Consider the following 23,819-nt stretch of genomic DNA (forward strand, 5'->3'; position numbering starts at 1 on the left):
TGTAGTCCTTAGGGGTCATGAGCACTTGGGGTTGGTGGGAGGAGGAGAGTCGACCGAGGAGAGACTAAGTTTATCCACTAAGATAGGTAGAGGGACCCACCAAATATAGATGTAGGACGTACAAACACATGCGTGATCCCTTAGGGCCAAATATGACCCCTTAAGACACTATTGGGTCCTACGGGGTCAAATTGGGTCCTACGGGGTACATTATACACACTAGGATGCTATAAGGGTTCATATGTGGTGTTGAGTGGTCATGCATGTGTTAGAAATTTTTTATGGAAATGGATGAAGATGGTCTTTTCAATGAAATTCTATCTAAAGATATGATACCTGAAAGCACACTAAAATTGCACTACAAGAAAATGTGGGATGATTATTTTGAAAACAAGTCTATTATTAGAAGAGCACAGTTATTTGCTAAGTTATTTAGGAAAAGAGAAATGACCCTTGTTTTGGAGCTGTTGGGTGTTGATAATAAGAAAAGGTCACGTGATACATTAGTAAAAGAAGCTATAATTGAAGATTTGCAAGAAGCATTGAAATGCATTGACAACACAAGTCAAGGTGTTCATGTAACTGTTGCATGTAGAGCATTGAGTACTATGATTACTAGTAAACAATTGTCTCATAGAAATAAAGTTAACACAATTTATCAATTAATGGACGTGTCTAGAAGAACTATTCAAAGATACATTAGGAAGAGAAGTATGTTAGATGAAAACATTGAAAATAATTGGGTAAATATCTGTAGGGTTCCTAGAAAAGACAAAATTTCTGAAGTTGTAAAAAGACAGGTCACTGATTATTGGACCAAACACTCTCATGTTTCTTCCAATAGAAGGGACACTATACAGATGATATATGAAGATGGCAAACAAATTACACATCCAAAACATTTTCTAGATACAACATAAAGTGAATTTTTTGATGCATTCAAATAGGAATTTTCAGATGTGAAGATTTATCAAAGGATGTTTGAGAGATTGCATCCTTGATTTGTATGAATAAATAAGGTACATGAAACTTGTTGTTCCTGAAATCATGTTGAATTTCATCTACACTTACAATCACATAAAAAATTCATGGCAACAATTAATCTAAATCTTGTCATTCGTACAAGTACAACACAATTTCTGAAGTCTATTTTATGTGATAAATTAAAATATTCGGATGAGTTGAAAATACAATGTATAAAAGGTGAATACAATGGTTTTGTAGTTTTGCGTAAGTTTGTGTTGCAAACTGAGAATATTGATATTCATACGCAAGTAATGTGGAAGAGATTTGAATATGAGACATACCAAACTAAGTCAGGAACTAAATCCAAAAAAGTTATGTTAAAAGTGAGTGAATTGCCCTACATTGAGTTTATAGACAGATTTTGTAATATGTGTTAGAACACATGTGTGACCTCTTAGGACCACATATGATCCCTTGTAACACCCTAGTCTATATAGAATACCCCTTATGACCCAATAGAATGCACAATGTACACACTAGGATGCTATAAGGGGTCATATGTAGTCCTAAGGGGTCATGGGCACCTGGGGTTGGTTGGAGGAGGAGAGTGGGCTGAGGAGAGACTTAGTTTTTCCACTAAGATGGGTAGGGGGACCCAATAAATATAGAGGTAGGACACACAAACACATGCGTGACCGTTTAGGACCACATATGACCCCTTAAGACACTATTGGGTCCTACAGGGTCAAATTGGGTCCTAAGGGGTACATTATACACACTAGGATGATATAAGGGTTCATATGTGGTGCTAAGTGTGTTGGCATTATGGATGTGCTGCATTGGTTTTTTCATTGATGTCAACACTTATCAGTACTTATCTTTCTGGAGATCTTTGGTTATGTTCACTGGCAAGTTCAGTGACTTATGCACAATCATCGGTATTGGGTTCATCGGCACTGAGGATGATCCGTTATCATCTGGAGATTACTTGGTTATGTCAAAGATATGGTTTGGACACTTCTTTTGGTGATTTGGCTATTGGTCTAATCAAGTTGGCATATTTGTTGTTATCAGCAAATTGGTCTAGGTTATGGACCGGCATGCGCTATCTATTCCAGATCAGCACGACACATTATGGAGATGATTTATTGATTGGTTATTATTGTAAATGCATTGAGCCAACATGATCCATCACACATTGATTCATTTGTAATTAATTTAATTATAATATTCTTATTAAGACGACCTACACATTTGGTCTTAGGTTTTGGTATATATGTAAGATCTCAATTGTGAGATTGATATAGAGGAATGACATAAGGTATTATAAGGTTCTGATATATGGTATATGCAAATATAAGCAGATCTACTCACGCAGACATCATTTGAAGATTCAAGGAAGGTTAAAGAAGTCAATCAGAGCTTAACTGGTACTGAATCCAACATTGGAGATGCTACTTTGAGCAGTAGATTATCATTGGATTTAATCATCCAATTGTAGTCAGTGTAAATCTCATTTTGTGATTGAGTAGTGAGCTCTAGGTAGTTAGCCTTTCTGCATGTGCAAACCCCATTTGTACACACATACTATCTGCAGTAGTGTCATTTGATTATGGGTAAGGTTTCCCATCGTGGTTTTTCCCTTACAGGGTTTCCATGTACAAATATCTATGTTATGTGTTGTGGATGTTGTTTCTCTTTTTGTTTCATGCATTAAGCTTCACCGATACTAATATTAACTGTTAAACTATCAACCGACATTAAGTTTGGTTTACCAATATTATGCATCAAGTTTTGTTAAAATATATTTGGGTTGAAATTAATTGACAACTGATTCACCCCCCCCCCATCTCAGTTGCCTCCGGGTCCTAACAAAGTAGTCATGGATGTATTAGAAAAATTTGATGGAAATGGATGAAGATAGTGTTTCCAATGAAATTCTATCTGAAGATATGATACCCGAAAGCACATTAAAATTGCATTGTAAGAAAATGTAGGATGATTATTTTGAAAATAAGTCTATTATTGGAAGAGCACAATTATTTGCTAAGCTATTTAGGAAATGAGAAATAACCCTTGTTTTTGAGTTGTTGAGTGTTGATAATAAGAAAAGGTCACCTGATACATTAGTAAAAGAAGCTATAGTTGAAGATTTGTAAGAAGCATTGAAATCTATTGATAGCACAAGTCAACGTGTTCATGTAAGTGTTGCACATAAAGCTCTGAGTACTATGATTACTAGTAAACAATTGTCTCATAGAAATCAAGTTAACACAATTTTTCAATTAATGGATGTGTCTAGAAGAATTGTTCAAAGATACATTAGGAAGAGAAGTATATTAGATGAAAACATTGAAATTTATTGGGTAAATATCTGTAGGGTTCCTAGAAAAGACAAAATTTATGAAGATGTAAAAATATAGGTCACTAATTATTGGACCAACCACTCTTGTGTTTCTTCCAATAGAAGAGACACTATACAAATGATAGATGAAGATGGTAAAAAAATTACACATCCAAAACATTTTCTAGATACAACATAAACTGAATTTTTTGATGCATTTAAGCAAGAATTTTCAAATGTGAAGATTTATCAAAGGATGTTCAAGAGATTGTATCCTTTCTTTGTATGCATAAATAAGGTACGTGAAACTTGTTGTTGTCGAAATCATGTTGAATTTCATCTAAACTCTCAATCACATAAAAAATTCATGGAAACAATTAGTCCAAGTCTAGTCATTCCAACAAGTACAACAAAATTTGTGAAGTCTATTTTATGTGATAAATTAGAAGATTCAGATAAGTTCAAAATACAATATATAAAAGGTGAATGGAATGATTGTGGAGATTTGAGTAAGTTTGTGTTGCAAACTGAGAATATTGATATTCATGCACAAGTAATGTGGCAGAGACTTGAATATGAGACATACCAAACTAAGTCAAGAACTGAATCAAAAAAAATTATGTTGAAAGAGAGTGAATTGCCCTACATTGAGTTTATAGATAGATTTTGTAATATGTGTTAGAACACATGAATGACCCCTTGGGACCACATGTGATCCATTGTAACACCCTAGTTTATATAACATACCCCTTATGACCCAATAGAATGCACAATGTACACACTAGGATGCTATAAGGGGTCATATGTAGTCCTAAGGGGTCATGGGGGCCTGGGGTGTGTGGGAGGAGGAGAGTGGACAGAGGAGAGACTAAGTTTGTCCACTAAGATAGGTAGAGGGACCCACCAAATATAGAGGTAGGATGTACAAATACATATGTGTCCCCTTAGGACCACATATACCCCCTTAAGAAACTATTGGGTCATACGGGGTCAAATTGGGTCCTAAGGGGTACATTATAAACACTAGGATGCTATAAGGGTTCATGTGGTGCTAAGTGGTCATGCATGTGTTAGAAAAAAATGAGGTAAATGGGTGAAGATAGTCTTTCCAATTAAATTCTATCTGAATATATAATACCTGAAAGCACATTAAAATTGCATTGTAAGAAATGTGGGATGATTATTTTAAAAACAAGTCTATTATTGGAAGAGCACAATTATTTGCTAACTGTTGGTGTAAATAATTATTCATCATGGATATTATTACACTTACTTAAGTTTACTTAGGAAATGCATTTCATAGTAGTTTGGATATGAGACACTTGGGTGTTTGTGCCACATTGGGATAGTGTGTGTAGGAGAAATTCCACCTTTTATGGTGTTGATCTTGTTGTTACACTCCACATTCAATGGGTGATCCACCTCATGTGGACTATTATATTATTTCTCCTACCTACCCACACCTATTTCCTACCTACCCTTGTTTCTTATTGAGCCACATGTCATGTTTGTGTGCTCACATATCCCTAGCCTTGCCTATATAAGCAAGCTCATCTACATTGTATGTAATTTGATATTATTGATCATTTTCTATTTATGAGAATACAGTTTATTCTTGTCCTATATTTTGTCTCTATTGTAATTTTCATTGAGCTCTTGATCTTGGCAAAATCTCACATGGTATCAGAGCCATTGGGGCTTCATTGATTCGTCTTGAAGAGGCATTATTGCGACATCAAGAGGCAGATCTAAGGAGCAGCATCTTTTGGAGGTGTCCTAGACCAGATCCAACCTCGCCATTGCGTCCAGGTGGCTGTTTCCATGAATTTTGACTACAAATTTGCCTATGTTTGGGTAAAATTGTTTTTTGTAGCAAAATTTTTTTAGTTGGAAGGCCATTATACCCCCTCTCCCTAATAGTATCTTGCAAAATTTATTTTCTGCGAATATTTCATTTATTCAAATTTTTTCTAGATCTGGGAGTATTATCATTGTTCTGGCAAATTAAAGAGGCAAAAAAAATTTTTAGTGCTCTTTGGCTCGTATTGTTATTTTCTGTACAATTTTGCAGGTCTTTGTTTTCCCTAGCCACATTCTTCATTATCGGATCTGAGTCTATTTGGAGTGTTTGTCAGTTGCAAACCTCCATTTTTTTTTCAAATTTATATTTGTTTGCAGACATGGTGCTTCATCTTTGTTGGCCAATTTGTATGCTGGCCACAATCTTTCCTTCACATTTGATTGGAAGCTTCATACCTTCTGTCTACAGACCCATGCATCCTTTTTTGATCCACTGCTCATTGATCCCAATTCTATTGGTTGTGTGCATATCCAAACAGAGGCTGTGACTAGGTGATTCCATTGCCGATTGATTTCTTTGCTCAGCGCATCGTTTACTTCTCTTGTCTACATATTGGTGGCTCCATTGGTCAGCGTGGGCATGATTCCATTTGATCAGTAAGTCTTTGCTTTCTATCAGATTCCTTTCTACATCAGTGGATAATTACAGAAGTTCACCTTGCATCGACTTTATATTGGCTCGTGTTCCATTACTTCGGCACCTCTCGTGGAGTCGTCAATTTCCATTTGCGGGAAAGGGTTCATATGTGTGTGGCCCAACTCCACATTATGCGGTGGTAATTTCATTTGTTTGCAGACTACATACTACTTATAGAGCTTTTGATTTGGAAGTGTGGAGTGAGGAGGCCCCACGTGGGTCCCTCCACTTATCTCTTTTAAAGTTTATTTTAGAAGCTTTTTTAATCAAATTTTTTAAAAAGAGTGGGAAACAATTTTTTATTACCATGAGGTATATGCTGAAAATCAGGGAATATTCTCTGCTGATATGATGCTGACATCATCATTTGAAAGAGTATTTTTGGCCCCTCCATTTGCATTTTCAGTTTGATAGGCAAACTTCAAATGGTGATATCTTGGGCATATGACATCATTTTTTAGTGTAATTTTTTTTTAAAATGGGCTAGAATTTTGTGTACTTTCACGTGGTGGAATTATTTTCTGATTTTTATGGACAGATTTTTCAGAATTCTCAGTTTTTGGTGACTATACCTGTCCAATCCCCGTTTCTGCAACTTCCAAGTCTCCGTTCGGGCTCATATGAACTCCTTTTCATGTGCCATTTTTTTTGAAAGTGCGTTATTTTTTGTCTACTCTCATAATATGCTATCAATTTGCAGCAATTGTGGGTAGAAATTGTACTTTCATCATATGGTCTTATTTGGCCAATTTGGCATTTGTATTGCATAGATCTATTTTTCTGATCTTTTGCTTTGTAGTTCTCAACCTATTGGGGTAGTTGTAAAATGAAATCAGAAGTCCACCTTGCCATTATTTGCAAGTGGCCTATTGTACACGCACTACATATAAAGTGCCAAAATCATCATTTTTGGGGGGTACTTTGATTGAGTTAATTTGGGGGGGAGGGTGTATCTTGTGCTTTTGTGCTATTATGTTCCTTCCTTTTTGCTGCTATGGGTTCTTCTAAGTTTCCTCTCTTAACTCCTCATAATTATGCTACTTGGAAAATTGATGCATGGAGTAAACTTATGGAAAAAGGACTCACTCATTACATTGATGGGACTATTGTTGCTCCCGCTGATCCTAAGGTTGATCCAGTTGGTCACTTAGATTGGCTCACTAAAAATATCATGGCAATTGGTACCTTAAGAAAGTATGTATCAAAGGATCTCATTTTTCATATTGAGAAGTGTACTCTAGTCAAGGATGCTTGGCAAAAGTTTCAAGACTTGTATGGTCAAGTTGATGAGATTAGGGGATATCAAATTAATAGTGATCTCACCATGTTAGATCCCAAGAACTTTGATACTATACAAGATTATGTCACTAAGGCAAATGAGTTGAGGGCACAACTCAAAGATTGTGGCATTGATAAGAAGGATACTCAATTGATATTCAACTTGATAGGCAAGCTTCCACAAGAATATGCAGCATTTGTTTCTAGTTTCCAAACCCATAGGATGACAATGGGTTCAAGCTACACAATGCCTACATTTGATGCTTTCAATGAAATGTTGATGATGGAACAAACTAAGTTGATAAGCATGGGCATTCTTAAGGCTTCTAAGTCTCAAGCATTAGTGGCAAATCAAGGGAACAAAGGAAATCAAGGAAAGGACAACTCACACAAGAAGAAATGGCAATCAAAGCCTAAGGAAAAAGCACCATCTTCTCCACAACAAGGAGATTCATCCTCTTCCAAGAGAGATAATTCACCAAAGAGGGAGAGACCTACTTGTGCTTATTGTAAAAATATTGGTCATGAGGAGCATTGTTGCCATTCTAAGAAGATTGATGAGCTCACACATATCCTCAAAAAGCATAAAATTGATTTGCCTAAAGTCTACAAGAAGGATGATTCATCAACTTCCACTTCCTCACATTCAAAAGGAAAAGGGAAAGCATTCATGGCTTCTACAAGTGGGAAGACTCAATCTTTTGGAACAAGAAAAGGAAAAGCTCTATGTGCTACTATCAGTCATGATTTAGAGAGATGGCTTCTAGATTCAGGGGCTTCTCATCATATGGCATCTTCACAATCTATGTTCTCTACATTTGAGCCTTGCACCATGCCATAGATTTTGATGGGCAATCATGCATACATGGATGTGATTGGGAAAGGATCTATTGACATTGGGGATAACTCCTTCAATGATGTGTTGTGTGTACCCCACTTGACAAACAATCTCCTTTCTATCTATCAAATCACACATGGCGCAACGAAGAGAGTTGTGGAGTTCACACCTGACTCAGTTTTCATTAGAGACTTGGAGACTAGAGCTATCATTGCGACTGGGGTGGTTGATCATGCATCTTGGTTATACTCCTTTTCAGATTTTGTTGATGATGATGATTTCACATTTGATGATTCTACACATGTTGATCACACTTCTTGTGATGGTTTAGATTTTGAGGAGAACTTTGGGCACTTGAACATGGGGATTCTCACACGTGACCCCATTCTTGAGCCTTGTATTTCATCTCCTCATATTGATATCACATCACCTATTGCACCTGATGATGTGGATAGTGCGACAGTTTTACCTTCATGTGATTCAGTGCAGTAGGATATTCATTGTCTTCCAGCTTCAGATTCATGGGATGATTACTTGACAGACATTGCAGGTTTGTTTGTGGAATCCTACATTGCAGGTTTGGGAGACAACATTGATGACATTCATCTTCTCTTTGATGAAGGTGATTCTTCTTCGATTGTTGGGAGGGCACACTCTGACCCTCTTGTTCATTCTCTACATGATCATTCTTTTGAGGTTGATATGATTGTGGATACTTATGTACAACAGTTGGAGGAGGTCTCTTTATGTTTTGAGGAGACATGTGAGTCTATGGGACATGTTCTACATCCATCTCCACTAGATCTTGGAGTGCCTTTTTCAGCAGTGTGGCACAGTTTACCTCCTTTGGAGGGGGTATCTTTCAGCATTGACATGGGGACACTTGACCGGTTTTCAGAGATTCCTTTCATCATGAGTTTTTTTCATACATCTTCCCTTCATGATTGGGGAGACTTCATGGATACACCTTTGGTTTTGTTTCTTCCCAAGGGGAGGAATGTTGTTCAACGTTCATGGAGCAGTTTCTTCATACATCAAGCTTCTATCATTGGTGCAGATTCCACATTGAGGGGGGGCTTCCTAGCTTCTCTTCTTCTCTCATATGGGGGGGACATTTTCCTCACATGGGGTTTTGTCCTTCACATACTTCTATGAGAGTTTTTTGTATCTAGTTTTCATCTCTCTTTTGGGGGAGGGTTTTTTCCCATTGGGTTTTTCTCTCTTTCCCCTCTTTGTGAGAGATTTCATTGCATTGGTTTTCATGCATTTGCATTTGTACATGGGTACCTAACATGGCCTAGTAGCCAGGACCCATCTTGCATTTCTTAGTTGCATTGTAGACTTTAGTGCATTCCCCTAAGTTGCACTTAAGGTGGGGTGTTGGTGTAAATAATTATTCATCATGGATATTATTACACTTACTTAAGTTTACTTAGGAAATGCATTTCATAGTAGTTTGGGTATGAGACACTTGGGTGTTTGTGCCACATTGGGATAGTGTGTGTAGGAGAAATTCCACCTTTTATGGTGTTGATCTTGTTGTTACACTCCACATTCAGTGGGTGATCCACCTCATGTGGACTATTATATTATTTCTCCTACCTACCCACACCTATTTCCTACCTACCCTTGTTTCTTATTGAGCCACATGTCATGTTTGTGTGATCACATATCCCTAGCCTTGCCTATATAAGCAGGCTCATCTACATTGTATGTAATTTGATATTATTGATCATTTTCTATTGATGAGAATACAGTTTATTCTTGTCCTATATTTTGTCTCTATTGTACTTTTCATTGAGCTCTTGATCTTGGCAAAATCTCACACTAACTTATTTAGGAAAAGAGAAATGAACCCTATTTTGGAGTTGTTGGGTCTTGATAATAAGAAAAGGTTACCTGATACATTAGTAAAAGAAACTATAATTGAAAATTTACAAGAAGCATTGAAATGTATTGACATCACAAGTTGAGGTGTTGATGTAAGTGTTGCATGTAGAGCATTGATGACTATGATTACTAGTAAGAAATTATCCCGTAAAAATCAAGTTAACACAATTTATCAATTAATGGAGGTGTCTAGAATAACTCTTCAAACATACATTAGGAAGTGAAGTATGTTAGATGAAAATATTTAAAATAATTGGGTAAATATCTGTAGCATTCATAGAAAAGACAAAATTTATGAAGATGTAAAAAGATAGGTCACTGATTATTGGACCAACCACTGTTGTGTTTCTTCCAATAAAAGGGACACTATACAGATGATAGATGAAGATAGTAAAAAAATTATACATCCAAAACATTTTCTAGATACAACCTAAAGTGATTTTTTTAAAGAATTCAAGCAATAATTTTCAAATGTGAAGATTTGTCAAAGGATGTTTGAGAGATTGTGTCCTTCCTTTGTACGCATAAATAAGGTACGTGAAACTTGGTTTTGTCGAAATCATGTTGAATTTTATCTACACTTGCAATCACATAAAAAATTCATGGCAACAATTAATCCAAATCTAGTCATTCCTACAAGTATAACACAATTTATGAAGTCTATTTTATGTGATAAATTAGAAGATTTGGATGAGTTCAAAATACAATGTATAAGAAGTGAATGAAATGATTGTGGAGTTTTGCATAGGTCTGTGTTGCAAACTGAGAATATTGATATTCATGCACAAGTAATGTGGAAGAGATTTAAATATCAGACATACCAAACTAAGTCAAGAACTGAATCCAAAAAAATTATGTTGAAAGAGAGTGAATTTCCCTACATTGAATTTATAGATAGATTTTGTAATATGTGTTAGAACACATGTGTGACCCCTTAGGACCACATATGATCCCTTGTAACACCCTATTTTATATAACATACCCCTTATGACCCAATAGAATGGACAACGTACACACTAGGATGCTATAAGGGGTCATATGTAGTCCTAAGGGGTCTTGGGCACCTAGGGTGGGTGGGAGGAGGAGAGTGGGCATAGGAGAGTCTAATTTTGTCCACTAAGATAGGTAGACAGGCCACCAACTATAGAGGTAGGATGTACAAACACATGCGTGACCGCTTAGGACCACATATGACCCCTTAAGACACTATTGGGTCCTACAGGCTAAAATTGGGTCCTAAGGGGTACATTATACACACTAGGATGCTGTAAGGGTTCATATGTGGTGCTAAGGGGTCACACATGTGTCAGAACACATGTGTGACCCCTTAGGTCCACATATGACCCCTTATAGCATCCTAGTGTGTACATTGTGCATGTTATTTGGTCATATGGGGTATTTATATAAACTAGGATGTTATTGGGTCCCGTGGGGTCAAATTGGGTCCTAAGGGGTACATTATACACACTAGGATGCTATAAGGGGTCATATGTGGTCCTAAGGGGTCATGCATGTGTTCTAACACATGCATGACCCCTTAGGACCACATATGACCCCTTATAGCATCCTAGTGTGTATAATGTGCATTCTATTAGGTCATAAGGGGTATTTAATATAAACTAGGATTTTACAAGGGATCATATGTGGTCCTAAGGGGTCACACATGTGTTAGAACACGTGCATGATCCCTTAGGACAACATGTGACCCCTTAGGACACTATTGGGTCCTAAGGGGTACATTATACACACTATGATGCTATAAGGGGTTATATGTGGTGCTAAGGGGTCACAGATGTGTTAGAACACATGTCAAACTACTGAGGACCATATATGACCCCTTATAGAATCCTAGTGTGTACATTGTGCATGGTACTGGGTCATAAGGGATATGCTATATAAACTAGGATGTTACAAGGGGTCATATATGATCCTAAGGGGTCACACATGTGTTCTAACACATGCGTGACCTGTTAGGACCACATATGACCCCTTAGGACACTATTGGGTCCTACAAGGTCAAATTGGGTCCTAAGGGGTACATTATAAACACTAGGATACTATAACGGATCATATGTGGTGCTAAGGGGTCACGCATGTGTTCTAATTCTATAAGGGGTCATATGTGGTGCTAAGGGGTCACGCATGTGTTCTAATTCTATAAGGGGTCATATGTGCTGCTAAGGGGTGACGCATGTGTTAGAACACATGCGAGACTCCTTATAGCATCCTAGTGTGTAGATTACATTCTATTGGGTCATAAGGGACCATATGCTATATAAATTAGGATGTTACAAGGGGTTATATGTGGTCCTAAGGGGTCACACATGTGTTAGAACACATGCGTGACCTCTTAGGACCCTATATGACCTCTTAGGACACTATTGGGTCCTATGGGGTCAAATTGGGTCTTAAGGGGTACATTATACACACTAGAATCTGCTATAAGGGGTCATGTATGGTCCTAAGGGTCAGTCTATCCTTCAACTTAGCAATCATCTCATTAGATTCATTGAGCTTCTTCTAATATCGGTATTCCTCCATGATCTTTTCCTCGAGCTATTAAACTTTTCTTCAAACAACATGAGCTCTGATACCAATTGTTGGTATTAACTGGTGACTGAGAGGGAGGGTGAATCAGTAAAAATAATTTATAAACAATAATATTCCAAACTGACTGGTCTGCAACTACCCTTTTTAAATTTGTTGGATCCACATGTTAGCAAGCCAAACATTTTGATGACTATGCGTGCTTATCCTTTTCACTTCGCATGCTTATCAATCACCATTATGATCTATGATCAGTTGCTTCCTTTATATTGGTGAACCTTCTTCACTCAGCTCAACTACCAGTTGCTTCCTGTAAACTAGTCTCTGCTCACCAATGGAAGTCTTTAGTCCCCTTTTCCTTACCATTCCACTATAACCCTTTTCCGATCAGTTGTGATGACATTAGAGCCGGTATTTTCCATCAATGACAACCTCTAAGTACCTCAAACTTCATCATGCTCACCATGATGCCAACAATACACACTAGGATCTGCTATAAGGGGTCATATGTGGTCCTAAGAGTCACGCATGTGTTAGAACACATGGCTGACCCCTTAGCACCACATATGACCCCTTATAGCATCCTAGTGTTTAGGTTGTGGATGCTATTGGGTCATAAGGGGTATGTTATATAAACTAGGATGCTATTGGGTCCTATGGGGTCAAAATGGGTCCTAAGGGGTACATTATACACAATAAAATGCTATAAGGAGTCATATGTTGTCCTAAGGGGTTACACATGTGTTAGAACACATGTGTGACCCCTTAGGACCACATATGACTCCTAACACATGCGTGACCCCTTAGGAGTACATATGACCCTTCATAACATCCTAGTGTGTACATTGTGCATTCTATTTGGTCATAAGGGGTATGTTATATAAACTAGGATGTTACAAGGGATCATATATGGTCCTAACAGATCACGCATGTGTTAGAACAAATGTTTGACCCCTTAGGACCACGTATGACCCCTTTGGACACTATTGGGTCCTATGGGGTCAAATTGGGTCCTAAGGGTTACATTATACACACTATGATGCTATAAGGGGTCATATGTTGTGCTAAAGGGTCACACATGTGTTAAAACACATGTGTGACTACTTAGGACCACATATGACCCCTTATAGCATCCTAGTGTGTACATTGTCCATGTTATTGGGTCATAAGGGGTATGATATATAAACTAGGATGTTACAAGGGGTTATATGTGCCCCTAAGGTGCCTCACATGTGTTAGAACACATGCATGACCCCTTATAGCATCCTACTGTGTACATTGTCCATGCTATTGGGTCATAAGGGGTATGTTATATAAACTAGGAGGGGTCATATGTGCTCCTAAGGGATCACACATGTGTTAGAACACATGTGTGGCCCCTTAGGACTACATATAATCCCTTAGGACACTATTGGGTCCTACAGGGTCAAATTGGGTCTTAAGGGGTACATTATAGACACTAGGATGCTATAAGGGGTCACATATGTGTTAGAGCACATGCATGACCACTTAGGACAAGATACGACTCCTTATAGTATCCTAGTGTGTATGTTGTGCATGCTATTGGGTCATAAGGGTTATGCTATATAACTAGGATGTTACAAGGGGTGATATGTGCTCCTAAGGGGTCACACATGTGTTAGAACACATGCATGACACCTTAGGACCACACATGACCCCTTAGGACATAATTGGGTCCTATGGGGTCAAATTGGGTCTTAAGGGGTCATTATGAGTCAGAAGGCATTATCTATTAAGGTGTTAATATGCTTCATTACAATCATAAGAGGTCATTACAGTAAGAATAGATTTGAAGGGGTCTTATTGTGTCGTATGGGGTCTTATTGAACCAAGGGAAAATCAAAGTGAGGGTTAATGGTTAGTTTAAACCATAAAACATTCAAATACATCAAAAACAAGATAAAATACTTTTATACCTTCACAAACCTTCACTTGTTCCTTGGATTGAGCCTTTCATGAAGTGGAATGCGCCCAAATGCTCCACTTGGTTGGATTGGCTTCAAGATTGGATGTGGGTTACTCTCCAATGTTGCACAACAAGCATAAATGGGATGGAGTGATGGATTCTTGAGTGATGGATATGGATTCTAAGTGGGGATTTGACTATAGTGAGTATGATTTTTTGATATATTTCTAGAGCTATCTGGACATCATGAAATTACTTGACTTGGAGATGGAAAGTGAAGGGGAGGAGACCCCAATTTATAGATTTGAGGGAGGATGAATGGATGGTTGAGATTGAAGATGAATCAAGGGTGGAGATTGAAGGAAAGGGGAGCACATGGATTGAGAGGACATGAGGTGACAAGTGTGGAGACCAAGAGAATTGTCATAAAGTTATTTCTTGTCTCCACACTCCACAATGTACATGGGGAAGAGATCTCCAAGTACATAGGGAAGACAAAAGAAATTAAAAAATTCTTAGGGGATGAAGAGGGAACTAAAAATTCCTAAAATATTGGATGCATGGGGGGATGAGACAAGAAAAGGAATTCAAAATTCCTTGGGAAGGTGAAAGGAATGGAAGAATGTGAGATTTTGATATCCTTGAAATGGCCCAATTGGGTGCATTTAAGGTGGAAGGTGAGGAGGGGACAAGTGAATTTTAGCCATAAATGACTATGAGTTGACTTGGTGGCTAATCATGGGATTAGCCACTAGTAAATGATTAAGAAGGAGGATTAGGTGAGATAATGAGGGATTAGAAGACAAAGGAGATTTGTAGGAGGATTTGACAAGAGGAGAGAGAATGAGTGGGGGAATTTAAAATTAAAGAATAATGTTAAGCATGATTATGAGGGATTCTAGAAGAATTAACTAGGCGAATGAGAGTTTAGAGAAAGTGATTTGTAAGAATCACTTAATTTAGTTAATTAATTTATATTAATTAACTAAGGAGATTTTAGAAGAAATAAATAATTAGATAACTTTAGAAGGATAGGGAATAATTGATCTATTAAATAAATCAATTATAAATTTAATTAATGCTGAGAAGAATAGGGACTAACACAATTTAATTAATTAATTATGTAGAAAGGATTAAATTAATTAGATATTTAATTTAATTAATTTTGGACGTCTACACTTATATGTTATACATGTGAGGATGCTAAATTGGATCAAAATATGTTTTAATATGTATTAAAGGATCATTCATGGTTGAATAGTGTCTTCAGTTGTTCTAGTATGTGTTGAGGTGTACTAAGGTGTATGTATGTATGTGTATGTCACATTTATTTAAGTAATTAACCATTTAAGTACTTAAGTAATCTTGTCCTAAGGTGTTGTTTGTGATCATGCAACACAATGACAAGGGTACACTATCAAGATTGTTTATGCTCAGAATTATGATGACCAGATATACGCTCATTGTAGATTGATTAGGAAATTAGACTGATTAAGAAAGTATGATAGTTCTGGAAAAGTGTGTAGACAGACAAGTTTCTGGACTAACAAAATCAAGAATTCATACGGCGGAGTTTTATGACCCAAAGGACAATTTAATAGTTCTAAGACGATATAGGAAGTTTCTCGTATGAGTTTCTTCCTAGGTTAGCACGACAATTTAATGATCTCCAGACGATAATATGATGATTATTTGTACGATAGTAGACTAAAGGCCAGATGACAATTTTCTAGTAACATAACGACAATTTTGTATACCCGGACGATAATTATCACAAGGCCAAACGATAAACTGACAGGACCAATTAAGACTCGTATGACAATAGGTATATAGACAGATGATAATTCAATAGACTCGTATGACAATGGACTAGATAGAGATGATATTCTGACACAGACAAAGTTTTGATGACTGATAGAGACTAGTTTTTGACTCGGACAAAGTTTTTGATCACTGAGTTTGTTGACGTTGTTGATTGTTTTCTCCAGTTTCAGTATTTCAGTTTCGGTTTTAGGGATAAAAACACAGTAAAAACACAAATGCATAAGGACTTCAAGCACATCACGCTAACCCTACAGAAGTTGGCTTAGAGAAGAAAACCTTTTCTTGCAAATTCAGGTACACACCCAATAGCTAATTAGAATATGATTGCTGAGTCTCAAGAAATAGATTCTGAATGTCGTATTAGCTGACTCCAAACACTAATGGGGGCATGAAATGGAAAGTATCTTGGGAGAGTTACTATCTCTCTTGCACAAATATTATCCCCCTTTTGGAGGTGAATTGGGGAGCCTCTATCTTATAGTTCTTAGTCAGGAATTTCATTTGAAATTACCCCTTGAAGTCACACAAGCATGATTGAGGCCTATAGCCGGACAAGGTACCGAAACAAGCTGTAGTCATGTAAACGTGATTGAGACCGTGAGACCCTACAAAAATGCCTGATATGAGAGATCTCAAAGAGAAAACTCAAATAATCTCATCCTCTAAGAATTTAATCACCAGAGGCCTATTTATTATAGTGAGTTGAAATTCTTAAGTCTAGTTATACTCACTTGGGTCGTTCTCACAGGGTGATTACTTTTTCCCACTATGGTAGGCCCGCTAAAGGTACACAAATCTCAAACTTAGAAAAAGCTTCAAGGGTCTGGATTTTTGATTGTCTGTGTAGACAAGAGCATACTCTCCTACCTCTTAGATTTTTCTTAAAACACAAAAGACAGATTTGTTCATTAACCAGATAGCAATTTAAGTGCCTAAAAAATGAATTTAAAGAGTACACAAATTTCACTTGAATTTCCTCAAGCAACCTGCAAAAGCAACGAATCAGTAGTCATATTGTTTTTGTGCGACAGGCAGGTTCTTCGATAAACGTTCTGCAAAAATGGGTTAGGCTGTCAAAATATCTCAGGCAAACAGAAAACAAGTCAGGGTTAGCATTAGTACCATAAAAAATTCAACAAGAAAAACCCTAAAAAAATGCAGTTTGTTTTAATACCAAAAACCAGAATACCGTATGAGTATTCTCATCGGGTCGTATGATAATTTGCAACAGACCATACGTTACCTCCAGTTCCTCATTCGGGCCTCTATGAAAACTCGTACGAGTTTTTGCAGTAACTGTATGGAAAAAATCTGAAAAATAGAAATAAGTTAATCTGCGAGGCCAAAAGATGTAGTCTTCTACCCCATGGTGGGTGCCAAAAATGTGTGTGTGAAAAGTGGATAAGTATATGCAAGTTCTAAGACACAACACTTCAATTGCATGCATGGTTAGATAGATATAATCATGAATATGAAAACCATAACAAATCGACTTGTTGCCTTCTAAAAGATGCGGGTATAGACTTGCTCTTACATTTGTATAAGCAATACCAGTGACTAGACTACACTAAGACAAAGGATTTAATCTGTATGAGCACAAGAATAAGCTAAATGGATGCAAGATTAAGCTAGATGATTGAATATTAAGCTAGATGAATGAAGATTAAGCTAGATGAATGCAAGCAATAATGATTAAACTAAGTATGCAAAAAGATAAACTAAGATGCATTAATCTCAAAGCACAATATCTTCAATGACTCCAGAGCAAAAACTGCACAATAACAATAAATCTCCAGGGTGTTTTGAATGAGAGATGAAGGCTGAATTTATAGAGACTCAAAAGAGAGACCAACGGTCAAGATCAATTAACAATGAGCCATTGAGATTATTCAAGAAAAAACACATTTCAGGATAATTGAAATAATTAAGAGATCATATTAAGTTAATCTTGAGATGGATTCCAATTATATCTTGATTGAATGCATTCAGATTATAAGTTTGAGTCTGCATTGGAGATAAATTTAGTCGATGCCATGCACTTGAGATAAAAATAGTCGATTCCATGCACTTTTCTTTAATTTGCTCAAGATTAATTTTTAGAAAAAGGCTTTTCAATATAAGTGAACTTCTTTTCTCAAAAGATTTGAGTTTTAATTTTAGAGAAAATGATTAATTCAATTTAATTGCTTTTCTGATTTCTCAAGTTATCTCAATTTTAGAAAAAGAAATATCTTAAGTTTGATTTCTTCTCTCAATTTAATTCTTTTCTTTTGTTTTCAATTTAACTTTCTTTTGCATATTAATTCCTTTTTTTGTGATAAATCTCTCTTTGTAAATTAATTCCTCTTTTTGTGATTAATCTCTTTTTGTAAATTAATTCTTTTTTTATGATTAAATGACAAATTTATTTATTAATTAAATATGCTAGGATATTTAATTAAATAAATAGGATAATTGGTCAAAATGATTTACTTGAATGATTTAATTAATTAAATAAATATTTAATTAATATAGAGTGATTAACTTGCCATCCAACATTAATGATTGAAGAATTAATTAATTAGGTGCTCAAGGTTGATTAATTGGCTTTGGTTAGGACATTGGTGATGTTGTTGAGATTAGGGGCCCATGGTTTAGGTGACCATTTTTAGGGTATTACAGTGTGTATGTGTATGTGTATGTGTATATCAAATTTATTTAACTAATTAACCACTAAAAAAAATCATTTAAATGTTCAAAACTAATATATTATTAAACATGGGTCTACAATGAGAATATGGCTCTACAATTCTTCAGATAGCTCAATCACCAGGATAGGGGTTTCAATAGGCATGATGTAGGTGTTATCACTGTTTAAAATTGGGTTCTTCTTTTCCCATAATTGGCTATGGTTCATTAAAAAAATTTCGAATAGGGTGTAATCCCAGGTGCTTCAGCTTTGTTTTAAACCTTAGGGGTTTAAGGGTTATTGATTTTCTATCTTTTTGTGTTAAACCCTCTGGTTTCTAATCTTCTGTTACTTTATTCACTTAAGTATGGGTCGCGGGGTCATGGGAAGTGTCCCCCCTTATTATTTGCCTAGGCGGTTACGTTGATTATTTGAAAAAATTTTATGCCTTGTATGCTTTTCTTCTAAAGTTGTCGGGCCCAGTAATTAGTGATCAATTTGAGAGATGATCCAACGGCCCGCGCTATTTCGCAAGGGTTAAGTGCTCACCCTTTAGGCCTGCGAAATAGCGAGAATTAACGAGGGCCGTCCATTTGTCATGACAGAGGAAGTAAAGGGTGTAGCTGTCAAAGGTGGTTGGAGCCCCGTGGCTTTCTTCTAGCGTATTAAAAGGTAGCACGTGGCACAAGTCACCACAGTCGGCGGGTTAGGATTAAAGGTTCGAAGTGGGTCCCAGAAATGACCTGGTAGGTACAGCTGTTAACAATCTATTGAGTCCCTTGTAGTTTCCTTTTGGCGAATGACAGAGTGACAAGTCAGCTCTGAAAATGACAAGGCGCCAAGTGTCCGTGACAAGTCAGCGGGCCCACCTCTCCTGAAAGCCTTCTCAAAGGATTAAATGCCGATTAATTTGAGAGATGATCCAACAGCCCGCGCTATTTCGCAAGGGTTAAATGCTCACCCTTTAAGCCCGCAAAATAGCGAGAATTAATGAGGACCGTCCACGTGTCATGATGCTATGCGGTCTCAAAGGAAAATGTGGGTCCCTTGTAGTTTCCTTTTGGCGAATGACAGAGCGAAAAATCAGCACCGTAGGTGACTGGATGCCAAGTGTTGGTGACGAGTCCGCGGGCCCACCATTCCTGAAAGCCTTTTCAAAGGATTAAATGCTGATCAACTGCAGGGATGATCCAATGGCTCGCGCTATTTCGCAAGGGTTAAGTGCTCACTCCTTATGCCCGCGAAATAGCGAGAATGAACAAGAACCGTCCATGTGTCATGATGATGATGTGAGAGATAGACCTGTTGAGACGAAAGTGGGGCCCCTCGTAGTTTCCTTTCAGTGAATGACAGAGTGACAAATCAGCGCCGCAGGTGACTGGATGCCAGGTGTTGGTGACGAGTCCGCGAGCCCACCATTCCTGAGAACCTTTTCAAAAGATTAATTAGTGATTAGCTTAAGGGATGATCCAACGGCTCGCATTATTTCGCAAGGGTTAAGTGCTCACTCCTTATGCCCGCGAAATAGCGAGAATGAACAAGAACCATCCATGTGTCATGATGACACGTGGTCAAAGATGAAAGTGTGGGCCCGCCAAGGTGGAAACGTCATTGTAAAAAAAAGGCACGCGGCCAGTATCAAATAGAATGTGAAGGGAATTTTAAGGCCAATGATCTGATGCCACATGGTATTATCTAGCCAATAGAAAAGCGGGAACCAGACTAAAGACAAAGCTGTCAGTAACGAAAAAGTAACAGTGAAACACTTGTAGGAATGTTATGATCCATTGGAGCGAAAAATACAAATTCTCGTATGAATTCGATTTTGAAGGGACGGCCGAAGCATGCGGAATTAGTGTCATAGTTAAGGCCCTGAGTACAAGTATTTGATTTCCTAACAACCAAGTGAAGATATCTTTCAAAAGATTTTGCAGAAGAACAGACGCAGAGTTATCTTTTTCAGATACAGAGCAGGCGGTTCAGTTGCAGAGCAATTTCTTTCAAGCAAGCATCAGGTTCGCTCATATTTTCTAGCAATTCTTGTAGGGTGTTTTAAGTAAAATCATTCTCGTGTTGCAGGATTGTTTAAGAGTGATATTCATTTTCTGGTATTTTCAAATGGCTCCTAAAAGGGAATTTTCCAGCAAGGTTAATTATTTAGAACGAAGTGTATGTGATGATTTTTTAGAACAGTTGACATTGTCAACTAACCAGGCATCAAAGGCCAAGGAGTTAGTGCCTAGGGCTCCCCGTCTGAAGATAGGAGAAGGATTGTATGACAAGGGTAATTGGCTAAGAGACCCACAGGTGGGAATGACCGGGTTGGGGTTATTTAAAGTCAGATTTGGAATGAGAAAGTCTCCTGCCCCTCAAAAGAGTATTTGGGAACTAGATGTTGGGAAGTTAGTAGTCCCAGGGGTATTCATGGATACAGACTTGTTAACCCAAATGGCATTAAATTATGATCCAGTAACAAGATGCATCCAAGATATAAATGGGAAAACCCTTGTGGAAATTAATGCTGAGGAATTTAGGACAGCATTCGGACTCAATGAGTTCACAAACTTCCTGGAACCCATAAATTTCACATCATTAGCCCAAGTGTACAGTGCACAGAGGAGTCACCTTAGGAATGGGCCTCTTAAAGAACTTTTTCTGAAAATTGGAGGGTTAGCGTTGTAGGACCCAATACACAAGAGCCTTTCTCATTGAGTATGTTTACCTTGAGGGCTAAAGGAATGTATTGGGCACTTTGCCAAATTCTAGGAGAAGATGCTGAAGCAAATATACCAAATCATTACTTGCTAATGATTGTTCAGATTTTGAATCCTTCTCTTGCTATCACATTTGATTATGCTTCTTTTATTGCCGATGCTATCCATGGAGGGTTGATAGGAATAAAGAATGGAAAGGTGGATAGACCTTTTGGATGGTATTCGCTCTTAATGCACCTTTTTCTCTTCAAAGGTGGTGATTATTTTGCTAGTGGACTGGACCTAGTTAAAGAGAAGGAAGGAGAGAAAATGCCAGTACAATTATGGAGTACTGTGTTGTCATGGGACAGAGAGGATGCTAGTTTCCTAAAGTTTGATAAATATTTTGCATCTAAAATAAGGACTCTCCTTTGCTCTAATAACCCAAGAGTCCCCAAAGTTCTTCTGGAATTCATAAGGCCAAAAGAATTCGCAGAGAACATCAAAATTGTTCATAACTGGGGCGACATGTATTTATATCCAGTCTCCATAGTTTTCAGAGTTTTTGGTTTCAGGGGTACTCCATTTTTGTTACCATACCAAGTCCCTCTCAAAGTGGGAATAGCAGAGATCCTTAGGCAAATTGGTGGCCTACAAGAAGCAGAGTTAACAGACAGAGGCAAAGGGACTATTTTCCCTGCAACTACCATAGCCCACCAATTCGTAGTTACAAAGGGAGGCTGGAATTGCTTTGAGGATTTCCTCAAACCTTACCATTTATCCACTACAGTGTCCAGGTGTGCTGATCCAGAGGACTTCTTCAACGGTGTGTTCAGGAAGAAGGTAGCATGCAGAGGTAGGCCTCATCAATTCCAATTTCCTGAAGACCTCATCAGAAATGAATTTGATTTGGATGAGCAGGAATTAAGGAAGGAAAAGTGGGTGGCTTACAAGAAAGCCTTGGATTTTGTGCATCAATTTGATGCTAGCTATGACCCATTGTCTAGCTTCTTCCCATTGGAAGAAAAAATAAAATTCTTGATTGTTTGTTTTGAAGATGTGATGCAAACACTGAAGGAGAAGAGGGAAGCTGTGATTAAGAGTAACCCTGAAAAGGCTAGAATGATCCTAAGCAAATCAGCTTCCACCAAAGCAATTCCTCCTGGTGATTACACATTGCACAAGAAATCAAGTTATAGTATGCTAGTGCCTACAACAAGGGAGCCCTCCACATCCAAAGGAAAGAGGAAGGTACAAGATGTCATTCACATCCAGGATAGCCCAAAGAAGCAAAGGGTGGGGAAGGAAGTGCAATCAGATACACCTTTGTATTCCCCATCCCAATCCCCTATCCATATAGGAGATGAACAAGCAGTAGCCGAATACCTCTTGTAGTTGGGTAGCTTGGGTGAAATCGCATACACTTATGATGAAGTGGAGGAGGGAATGCCAGAAGAGCCCATTGATGCTGAAATGGACATCACCTCTACTGAACTTAAAGGCCAGGAGTGGGATCCTGAGATAAAAAAGGCAAGTAATGCCTTTTTAGTTGATGACAACTTTGTTACATCAGAAGCATTCATGTAGTTCATTTGGAAACAACATATAAATAGATATAATGCTAGATGTGAGACAAGGAAGGTGGAGCAGCCTGATAAAGACCCAGCCTCAGTGGAGGAAGAAATAAAACAGGAGATGATGGAAGAATTCAAAACCATCACTCCTGAACAGGGAAGAGATCTAGTAGCACAAGCTGGAGTGCTCATCTTACCAGAATGGGATATTGCTGATGCTCTGGTCCTAGATGCAGTAAGAAAAGAAACTAAACCCATGGAAGGGGTTACATTCAGTAAGGATAATGCTGCACTGGTTATGTGGTCCCTCAAGAGAAATGAGGACAAGAAAAGTAAAGACACCCCAGGGTCAAGTCACCTTGGTGGATTGATGGTAAAAAGAGTGCAAAGTACAGGGGTAGTAGAGGCTGCTAGCACTGTGCTAGAAACTGCAAAATTCAGTGTTGCAGTGGTTGAAAAGGAAGCCAAAGAAAAGGAGGCCCTCCAAATTAAGTTCGAAACAGTTTTGAAGGCCTACAATAATGCCAAGGAAGAGGTGAGAGGTAAAGATAGCATCATTGCTAGATTACAAAGCTAGTTGATGGGACAGCACCAACAAGGTGAGTCTTCAACATTAATGATTTCTTCCTCACCTGCAAGACCTCCACCTACAAGCCCTATCATCGAGTTTCCACTATCCCCAGCACCTTCCAGCTCCCAAATGATTGAGATTACTCCTCAAGAACTAGAAAGCCTGAAACAGGCTCAGGCCTTGTATGCAGGGAAATATGAGG

This window comes from Cryptomeria japonica, chromosome 10 (genome assembly GCF_030272615.1).
Source record: "Cryptomeria japonica chromosome 10, Sugi_1.0, whole genome shotgun sequence".
Taxonomy (NCBI): domain Eukaryota; kingdom Viridiplantae; phylum Streptophyta; class Pinopsida; order Cupressales; family Cupressaceae; genus Cryptomeria; species Cryptomeria japonica.